The sequence below is a fragment of the Grammomys surdaster genome, unplaced genomic scaffold (assembly GCF_004785775.1).
Source record: "Grammomys surdaster isolate TR1022 unplaced genomic scaffold, NIH_TR_1.0 130, whole genome shotgun sequence".
NCBI classification, from domain to species: Eukaryota; Metazoa; Chordata; class Mammalia; order Rodentia; family Muridae; genus Grammomys; species Grammomys surdaster.
In genome coordinates this window covers 2,201,852-2,213,007 of record NW_021604588.1, presented here as the reverse complement: position 1 = coordinate 2,213,007, position 11,156 = coordinate 2,201,852, and positions in this window count along the sequence as shown.

Below are 11,156 nucleotides of genomic sequence, written 5' to 3'. Positions count from 1 at the left end.
CAAGCTGATTTCAGTCTGCTTTAGAGCATCTTACTAAGCTCCTCTGACTCAGCACTCGCAGACATGCGTCCTCCACTCCAGCCCTGACACAGAAAGCTGTGGTTCTTGAGGCTGATGTGGTGAGGCAGATCATGCACCACCCGTTTTTATGATACCGTGCTCCGTCCGCTCTTTTCTGGTCCTTGCTTCACACTTTTGAAACATAGAGGTCTTTGTGCTTTCTCATAATTCCCCCTCCCATTAAAGCTCTCCTCAGCACTCTCACCTTTAGCTGTTGTAAAATGGGCCATTTCTGCATCCCTCACCTGATGGTTGTACACCAGTACTCACCTGCCTTACAGTTAGTTGGACTACCTAGCCCAGCCAAATTGAGTACTTAAGTATTCAAATAATTGGCTGGGCGGTGGTGGTGCACGCCTTTAATCCCAGCACTTGGGAGGCAAGTGGATTTCTGAGTTCGAGGCCAGTCTGGTCTACAGAGTGAGTTCCAGGACAGCCAGGGCTACACAGAGAAACCCTGTCTTGAAAAACCAAAAAAAAAAAAAAAAAAAAAAAAAGGTATTCAAATAATTGAAGTAAAGGAGTGTAGTTCGGAAGTGGGATCTCGATTAGCAAAGGCAGTCACAAAGTTCAAGAGCCTGGGAGTTCTGCTGCCATAAACCCCAGGGATGGAGATGTAACCATTCAGGTTTCTTATAAAGCAAGACTACACGGTAATTAATAAACATAAAATGTCCGATGAGACTTAGATTGCTGTTCAAGCCAGGTGCTGCAATGCTATCCTTGCTCATTCGGGAGGACAGACTGGGACGGGACAGATTGGGCACACAGTGAGAACCAAGTGAACCTCAACAAGAATACTAGTACATCCCCTCCCACCCAAGAGCCAGATGCTCTTTTCTTCCTCTGGACAGGGGATGTTGGAGTGCTGAACAGGTCTTACCTGATCTAACAGGACTGAAATCCTAGAAATACCTCGTGGCCACAAGTATTGTAGGTAGAAAAGTAGAGTAGGAGTTTCAGAAACTTACCACTCCAGAACAACCAGCAGGTCAGTGGTTAGATTAAAATGGAAAAAAAAAAATGTTCATTTTGTGAGGTAAAGCCCCTGAGGGAAACAGCTCTGAGAAATGGCAACAATCTATCTCAGAGAGGCACTGTGCCCCCAAAGGACTAGAAAAATACTAAGCTCCAAATTAAGTCTAATAAGGTGAAAAACCTAGGTGTGGCAACATAAGCACACACCCGTGATTCTAGCACTCGGAAGGCTGAGGTAGGAGCCTGTCAAGCTTAAGAAAACCTGAGCTGCCTAGTGAATTTGAGACTGGCTAGGGCTATACAACAAGACCTTGTCCTGCTGTTCTCATATAGCCAAAACTGGTCTTGAACTCAGTACATAATCCCCAAATGACTTTGTTTTGCCTTCATCTTCCAAGTGTTAGAATTATCGGCATGTGCCAGTACACCTGGATTTATTTGGTGCTGGGCTCAGACCCAGGGCTTCTTGCTACGCAAGAACTTTACTGATCCCCAGCCCCAAGACCCTGTTTCTAAATAATGACACTGGATTGGACAGTAAAAACAAGGCTCAGTGGAAGTGCTCATAGTTCTTCCTTTGCTTTTGTCAGATAAACACTATTCCAGCTAAGGAAAAGTGAAGGGGGTGGGTGGGGAAGGAGACTCGACCAAAAAGAAGAGGAGGTATTACTATTGGTAACACAGACACATAAAAGTTCAAAAACCCACTATGATTAGACGTCAGCTCGATTAAATCATCAGGAAATAGACAACCTGAATAGATTTTACACAATTATATCAACAGTAAAGATTTAAAAGTCTTACATCAAGGACCTGATGGTTTCAAACTGAAATCTAACTTTTAAAGAGTTAAAAGTCTGAAATGGGCATGGTAACATAAGCCTTTGAATCAAGAAGAAGTCGGATCTTTGTAAGGCCAGCCTGGTCTGCACAGTGAGTACCAGGAGAGCCAGGGCTATGTAGAGAAACCCTGTTTGTAAGTAAGTTAGTAAGTAAGTAAATAGTTAAAACCTGGGTGTGGTGAAATATATCAGTAATCCCAACACCAAGGAGGCTGAGGAAAAAGGTTCAAGGAGTTTAAGGCTGGTTTTAATTAGACAAACAACAAGCAGTAAAAACCAATTCTACTGAAACTGCCTCCAGAATTGAAGAAGGAATACTTCCAAACTCATTCCATGAGGCACTACCTTGATAGCAAACACACCTGTTAGCTCACAGGGATCTAACATCCTCTTCTGGGCCTGTGGGCACTAAGCATGGACGTGATACACAGACACATGCAGATAAAACACTCATACACACATGTTTTTAAAAAGTCTTAGGAAAGAAACAAAAGTGTTCATCCTAAAAAATGAAAATGTCAATCAAACTGCACAGCTTTTCCTGATTAAAAGAGATGAACAAACTTCTGTTCACCCCAGACGGGGACACCAGTGCCAGACCAAAGTCTACCCAGGTGAATCAGTGAATTTACCTGGGTTATGTACAGAACTCGGGTAACTTTCAAGTGCAACCTCACTGAAAAGCCTCTCCTCGCACTGGTGATGGGTGCCTCAGAACGCTGTACTGCTGGAGCTCTCTGCCCAAAGTGAAAGGAGCTGTGCCACCATCTTATCTCCTACAGCTCCGCTTTAGCGCTTCCGTGGACTAGAGGAAGGGGCTTGTGAGTCTGCCTAAGCTGCATGAGCTCCAGAGGGAAACGGTTCTGCTCAGAGCAAATGCCGGACCCCAAGGAGAATGTGAAAACAACAGATTCTAGGGTAGATGCAGAAAAGGAAGGAACGGCCACTGTCGGAGAGTATAAATCAGCACAGTCATTACGGAAATGGGACAGAGACTATGCAAAGCATTACACATAGCTTGGCATGGAGGTGCCTACCTGTAGCCCCAGCACTCAGAAGGCAGAGACTTAGGATCCAAAGTTCAAGGCCAGCCTGTACCCTATGATGAGATGTCTCAAAAACTAGGAATGTACCTTAGAGGTGTTTTCTTAGCATGCAATCCCCAGCACTATAAAAAGGCAAAATATTTAAGGAATTGAAGAGAATATCTCAGCGAAAACAACTAAATTTGAGTTAAATATATAAAGGTAAGGTCTGAACCTATGAAATTACTGTAACAAAACAGTGAATCCTTTAGGATAGCAAAAGGTGAAGAAATTTAAAAGGGGAACAAGGAGGGGCCATCGGCGGGCACTGCAGAAGTCAGCAATTCTGTTCTGCACAGTAGGACAAAGGAGGCTCCTAAGTTCCAGGACCTCATCTTGGTTCCTGGCATTAATAACCAACAGCTTACATCTACTGTGATGCCAGCTCCAAGGACCCAACACCCTTTCCTGGCCGCCGAGTGTACCAGCACACACGCGCGCATGCACACACACACAGGCACACACACACTCGGAAATGAAAGTTGTTTTTCTTTTTTTAAGATGTAAGCCAGCTAGAAGGGTGTGAGGCTGAGCATGGTGGCACACACCTGTAATTCCAGCATTCATGAAGGAGAGGCGGGATGATCAGGGTTCAAGGCCAGCATGGTCTACACACCAAGGATGAGGCCTGTCAGACAACACAGTAAAAAGAGGATTAGACAGGAATATTTAAGGAAGTGGATATGTTTAACATAATTTCAACATTATGCAGTGTATACAATGATTTAAACATCACATAATACCCCATAAATAAGTATAATTCTATATACTTACTTAATATTTTAGTAACAATATATTTTCAACAGGACTGCTTTAAATACGCTATAATGTATAATATTCCAGTGTACACAGAATTTCAGAAAAACTGAAAAATAAACACAAATTTCACTACAGGGAGCAAAGAGAAATGGAATCATGTCAGACCAACGCCCGCTTACTCTCATGTGCAGCGCGGCACTATGCATGATGGGGGAGGATGAAAGCAGCCTGAGATTTCATCAGCCAATGATGGGTATCTGGAAATGCACACACAATGGGAAAAGTACTGGAGACCAGACAACAATGGAATCCAGTCTAAACATAGAAGACATGACGCTACTTGAACGAACCAGCCACACAGAGAAGTACTGTGTATCACCCCACTCGTATGGAATGTCAAGAAGCTGATCTCATGGAGGCAGTGGGAGAGTGTACTGATGGCTGGGGTTGGGGCTTGGGGACAGAGAAGGGACAACAGTGAAAACACTGGTCAGTGGCTACTGTGACAGTTACAGGCAGGTAAGAGAACTTGGTCATGGCGTTTTAACTGCAGTGAGTGCCTATAGTTCACCACACTGTACAGAGCATTTCAAAATTGCTAACAAAGAAGATTCTGAATATTCTCACCACAATGAAGCCAGGTTGTGGATGTTCTAAATAACCTGATTTGGTTATTGCAATGTGGACATGTACAGAAACACCTCACTATGTATTCTCAATGGATGTGTACGGACACGTCAAAAATGTATTGGGACCTGGGAATGTAGTTCAGTTGTTAAAAGAGCTTGCTTATTATGGATGATGCCTTGGGTTCAATTGCCAGCACTCATATAAACAGTGTCATGGTGTACAACAATAACCCCAGCAGGGGACTCCTAAGTTTCAGGTCATCTTTTGTTGCATGGCAAGTTTGAGACCACCTTGGGAAGGATACATGAGACACTGTCTCTAAAGCATGAAAAAAAAAAGGTAATTTTGAATAAGAAGAATGTTCTCTTGGAGGGTCTATACTTATTTTAATTCCTGTCTCAAAATACGTTAAGAACATATTTGCAGTTGTGTTCAGAATGGATGTTCAGAGAATTAAATATCTGTGTGTAGTCCTTCGCATTACACACACTCAGACATACTGATGTCTGCCATCCCAGGCTCTAGAAGGTACCATATGTCCAATACTCATTCTAGAATGGGGATTCATTCTAGAATCACCACAGCTCATACTCCAGAAAGCATGTTACAGAGGGATGCTTACTAATCTAATCCTCCTCTGGACTTTACAGTCATCTACTAAAAAGATCTGCTTAGCTTCCCTGTCAGTTAAAATCCTGGGAGAAATACTCCAACTCAAGCCCACTTTGCCTATAAAATATTTCAACTTTTATTTAAAACAAAACACAACTTGCAAACCTTGTGAGACATGGCAGGAAGCAGTCCTTGCCAGGGGCTTCATTCATTTACATCAAGTTTTTAACACTGTTAGCAGTTCACAGTCAGACAACAGAGTGAGAGAATTAAATTAGAAAAACAATTGAAAATATATTACAATAACAATTAAGAACAAATACTTGACAACAGTGGTAGTGTGACTCATGACTGACATGTTTTAGTAAAATCCCATATGGTCTCACTGGGCATTGTGTCCCCTTAGCAGTGCCCACAGTGCCCACTGTGGGTGTCACCCTCTGTGTACCACCTACACCTGCAGTGTAACCTTTGGTATAAACATTAGAGTTTTAAATTAGCAAGTTAATTAGCTAATTTAATTAGCAAGTTTTAGGACAAAGCTCTATTAACCACCACAAAATGTTCAAATTTACTTTTATCAAGCAAACACAAAGTGTGTGTGTGTGTGTGTGTGTGTGTGTGTGTGTGTGTGTGGCAGCTCCACTGATAGTCATTAAAGAATCAGATTGCAAAGGAGAGGAAGTGGGGGTCCACAAGGAAGGGGTTTGTGTGTGCAGTGCGCTCACCAGCCACTGCCTCTGCCCTCAGAGAGAGGGGATAAGGAGCTGCAGGGAACAACTCACCTTCCCTTGGCTTCTGAATCCTCATTTTCCTAAAGGTCATTTCTCAAGGTCCCAGCCCATGGTTCTCAGGATGGAGTTCAAGTGGAGCTGGAAGCTGGCCCTGGAGATTGAGAGCGCACATGCCTGTGGCCCTGACCTGTGGCACTCTCGTCATTCACAACACAGCACAGGTCTTAAGAATATCAAAGATAATGTGGGAACTAATGGTCCTGGAGCACTACAGCCCCTGCAGTATCCTCTGACTCAACAAGAGATGTGTCACTTTATATCTGCTGAAAATTAGGAACCTAGGTGTATGAAATTTTTATGAAGTCCCACTAGTCCTAAATTATATGGCTGCTAAAAACAAGATGTTAAACTGCAATTCAGGAACTCAGAAACAAACCTAAGAAAGCAAGCTCCACCCACAGAACTCTCCATATTTCCTTTTGCTATCTTGTTAGCATTTGACAATGCCTCCTCCATGTCCTAAAGGGTTAAGGGTCCATGCTCTGGAAAACAGTGGAGTAACTCAGGACTCCACAACAGCTCTATCCTTCTCAAGATGCTATGGTCCGAGAACAAGTGGACATACTTTATCTTTAGATGGCAGCTTTGCAGCTCCAGTCAGTGTGCCTCTCTCCTGTCCTCTCTGGCTAACAGGATTCTGCTATGTTCTTGTTTATTGGTACCAGGGAAATAAAGAATATTATTATCTAGGAGGGTAAACGGTCTCAGATTTATACATGTACATGGAGCAAAGCAAGTGTGTGTGGAGGCAGAGGATGGTCCAGAAGGGTCTCCTTCCCTCAGCATATCACACAGGATTGAGAAAATACGGCAGCAATCTGCCAGTGTGCGGAGAGGAGATGAGTGAAGAGTCTGAACCAACAGAGACTTTGAGCTCTATCTAGTTCAACAGTTATGCTCACCAGCCCAGCAGGCAAGTGTTTCTCCCAGCAATATGCAGGAGCTCATCTTTGATGGTACAAATCTCTGAGGATGAGTTCTGTCAGTTTCTAATCAAGATCAACTGCCCAGACCTCATCCAGGGTCCTCCTGGGGCACCTAGGGAGCTAGTCCAAAAACAGAGTTATCATCACACAGTAAAGATGGAACACAAACACATGCAAGGGAGTAGGGTGAGCTGAGCCAGCCTCCTCAGTAGCAGGATCACAGGCAATAGCACTGAAGTGGGGTCACTGTGTTGTGCTGATCCGCACAGGGGACAGGAACCACTACTCCAAGCACTACTGACTCCTAAGCTGGAAAACTGCGACTCTATGCACAAGACTTAGGAGTAGACCAAATTTTAGGACCATCCCAAGGTCTCGTCTCTCTGCCTCAGAGGTAACGGCAGCAGGAGAGCCAAAGGAACCCTGAGGCTGCCTCAGTCAGTCTGCACAGGTTTTCTTGGAACTGCCTTGCTCTAGGCCTCTGCATGCCTACAAAATCCAAACAGAAACAGGCATTCTTAAAGAACTAGGCACCCAGCTTGACAAAGCTAAAGCAGCTGACAAGAAATATAGAAAATTCTGGCCATAGTAGATGCTGAGGGCATAAAGATGTATGCCAGAATCAGATGAAGCAAGTTAATGCATGCAAGGCGATGACACAGATCACTGAGAACAGAAAGAAAGATGACTCCGTCAACCCTATACCAACTCCCCTGAAAATACAGCCTAATGAAAAAGGCATCACTAGTAAAGGTAGAAAATTATGGGAGGTGGGGGAGGGGACAGACTAGAGTGTAGCTATATGTGAGTTGCTGCCACATGATTTACCTGAATACATGATAATCTAATAGGTGAGTTAAGCTCAGCGACTGTTTTTTTTTTTTTAAGGAGTGATGATAAATGTCAATGGGATTTATAACTGGTAGAAAATTCTAGAAATTCCTCAAGTACATCAGTCTTCTACCCCCAACACTCCCCCCTCCCCAAGACATTAGTTTTAAAAAGCAAGTGTCAACATGAACAGGAAATGAGTGTGCTCCTACCACAGGAAGGACACCAAGAGCTGACCATGCAGTAGATGACTGCTCAAGAGGAAGAGGGCCTTCATCTCCCAATCAAGGGCTCCAAATGGAGTAGTAATCTATTCCTCCTTTGAGTCTCATTCTGTAGCCGAGGCTGGTCTAGAACCTGAAATTCTCTTGCCTTAGCTTCTTTACTACTGGATTACATGCCACCACTTGACGACTACTTCTTAAAGATGAGAATTAAACCAAAAAATTGGCCCCTAATTTTCTTAAAGTGTTCAGCTCTGAACTATTAGCAAGCATGGGCTGTATCTTCACATGCTCATTCAGCAGTTTTGTATGTACGTCTGTAACAGGCTACAGAGGTGGGGAGTCTCTAGCTGCAGGCCCAGGTCTGCTCATCCTCTACAGACATTCATAATCCAGCTTGACAGCTGAATGCATTCCATTTCTTAAGGTGCTTTCAGATACACTACCTCACACGCATTAAAATGACACTGAACACATTTCTTTTTTAACAAAAAGGAGTGTAGGACTAGTTACGTTTTTCAATCTTTTTCCTTTTTGTTTTTAAACAACCCAAGCTGGTATTCTTCAACTACAAAGTGCAGATCTCTATGTGTGCCTGAGGTCTAGAAGAACAGTGCTAAGTTCTCTTCAGAGCAGAGTACTACTAAAGGCTTGTCCAGCTACACTGCCATTACCAAACATCCAAGCCCTTCCTGGCCAGGGCCTGCCGGAATCTGTGCTTTAGAAGCATGCAGCACCACGTATACTGATTGTCTAGCTGAGCATCTCACAAGGCAGCAGGTTGTGCAGAGATGCCAATGTCAGGACTCCTGAATTCTAGCCTCAGCTCTGCCATTAACTGCTCCAAGATATGGACTGGTGACAACTGTCCTCTCCCGTCTCCTCTTCTGTACAGTGTTCAGACAGTGTTGAGTGTTTGAAACCTGGAGAAGATCTTGGGAAGCACACTAGCTAGTCTCTCATCCCATCAGGAATTCCAACAAAGTGCGGCTAATTCATCAGTTTTCCTTTAAAAACCTCTCGAGGTTTTTAAACTCCTGGGTTAGGAGTTGATACTAGCAGTTAACATCCATGGAATAGTCACTGTACCAGGCACCTCAGCTATATCCTATAAACATCACCTCATGCTATCGGTAACGCTGTACCCCAAGCTTAAAAACCACTGTCTTCATTAGCAGGAAATGATTTTACTAGCCAATTGTCAACTAAGGAGGACTTTAAGTAGGATTTAAGTAGGAATATTTTTAAATGAAACCTTAAAATGAGGCCAGAAACTAGTCTCCAATCCACTATGATGACTTTTTCAAAGGCCATCTTGAAAATGACCCAATCAGTTTCTTACATGCCAGATCAAAGCTTGGTGTACCATGTTCCATTCAGTCCATCTCACTGCAAAATACATCTTATACAAAAGGCCAATTTTAAGGTCTCTCTCTCTCTGGATATTATGATGGGATTCACCTGAAAATGTACAATATAATTGTACCCAAAGCTTAAAAAAAAAAAAAGCTTCCCATAAAGCATAACTAGGATATATTCAATACAAAACACTGCATTTGAAGGTGGGAAATTCAACTGGAATCACAAGACCTGTGTATGAAGTAATCAAGCCGAGGCAACGCAAAGATCTGCAAAGGTCACATGGCTTTAGGAGTAGCCAGAACCAACCACAAGAGCCTTTTCTCTTGCTCTCTGCTTTATTTTTAGGATATATAATTAATCACATTGTTAGTTTCTAAAAGCAGTTTTCTCTGCTTTAGATTCAAACCTTTTAAGGTGGTTTTTTTTTTCTTTTTCTAAGCTGGTCCTTTGCAGGCAGACAAAAAATAAACCTAAATAATTCTTCCACAGCAAGTTGACAGTGCCTCTGTAGCCTGAGGCCTCAATCCCTGAAAAGTACACAGTTCATGCTTCATGTGGAAAGAACGTGCTACAACACTTAATGTTACTCATAACAGTGTGGAGAGAAGTCAATTCAACTCAGGGACTCGGGGATGACCCGCTGTGAGCAGGGCAGATGCTTGAGTGAGACATGGCCTTGACTCAGTACCTCAGAATAAGAAAAGCAGACAGCCAAGGGACTCAGTAGTGTTTCTCCAAGCCTATTTTCAGAACTCTGAAGGGAAAACCAACAACAAACAAACAAAAGACGAGACCCAAACTCAAAACCACCACCATCCCTTAAGACATCCCACTGCGGCGGCACGGCAGAGATTTATGCTAAGCAGCTTTAATAATCCCCTCAAGTTTTCACTTCCTCGTCCCCACCGTACAAAGCTAACTGCTAGAATAAATTCAAGTTTATAGGTACATCCCATGTGGAGAATAGCGGCCAACAAGGTGGGGGAATTCTCTTCAGTGATTCCAGGGCATTAACCTGAAACCTAGCTGCCTGGCTGCAGCTGTGGGAACACACTACCACTGCAGGGCTGCCTCCTTCATCCCAAGCCTCCTCTTACCCTGAGCTTCTCTGGAGCAGCAGTGACCGGCATCCAGATTTCCTTTTTCTAATTGAAAACTAAATTTCTTCCTTGGTCAAGGATGCCATATGCAACTTGAAATAGTTTCCCCTTAGGATTCTGGCCCCATTCTGTAAGAACAGCAGTTCAAAAGTTTATTTGTGATTCAGCAAAGAGAATGAAAAGCGACCCAACGACCCAACATTAAGTAAAGAGCTTCCCAGAGAGGCTCTCAGCGAGAGTGGTAGATTACGTCTGCAAGACACTCTGGAGAATGTGGGCTATTGCCTTCAATTAATAGATCAGAAGACAGGGCAGCAACTTGACAGCAGATCAATGAGTCAGGAAGAAAACACTGCTTAGTGCTCAATTCCCATCTTCCTACATTAATATTCCTTTGGAAAAAGAAAAATCACTATATTTTGTATTGGTTCTCTTTGAAGAATGAAAGGGGTGTTCACAAAGTTAAAAAAAAAATCAGTAACTGGAATTAGACCCAACACCAAAAACATCAGTAATGTTAACCTGTTCTATTCCATGTTACTCTATTGTAATTAGGGAAGGGAAATGCCCAATTTTCAAGGGCAAAATCGATTCTCAGGTTAAACCTTAGGTTTCTGGGCCTAATTGGTGCTCCCTGAAAATAACCCACTCCTTCTATTATGCACTCTTAAAATAGAGATGAAAGGAGAAAATAAATAAAGCATATTTCCAACACAAACTCCAAGTGCAACAAGGGGTTAGGGGTATGTGAACAAAAAAAAAGAACGTGAGAAACGCTGTGGAGGCAAGCCCTCAGTGAAAACGGCTTCCCTTACGTCCACCCAGATGGGTTTAAGGAGGGAAAGGTATAAGCAGCATGTGAATTGAACAAGCTCAGTCTCAGGTCCCCAGGCCAGCCACAGTTTCAAGAAGGTACTGTACCTGCTTGGTGTTGTAATGGACTAAAGAATACG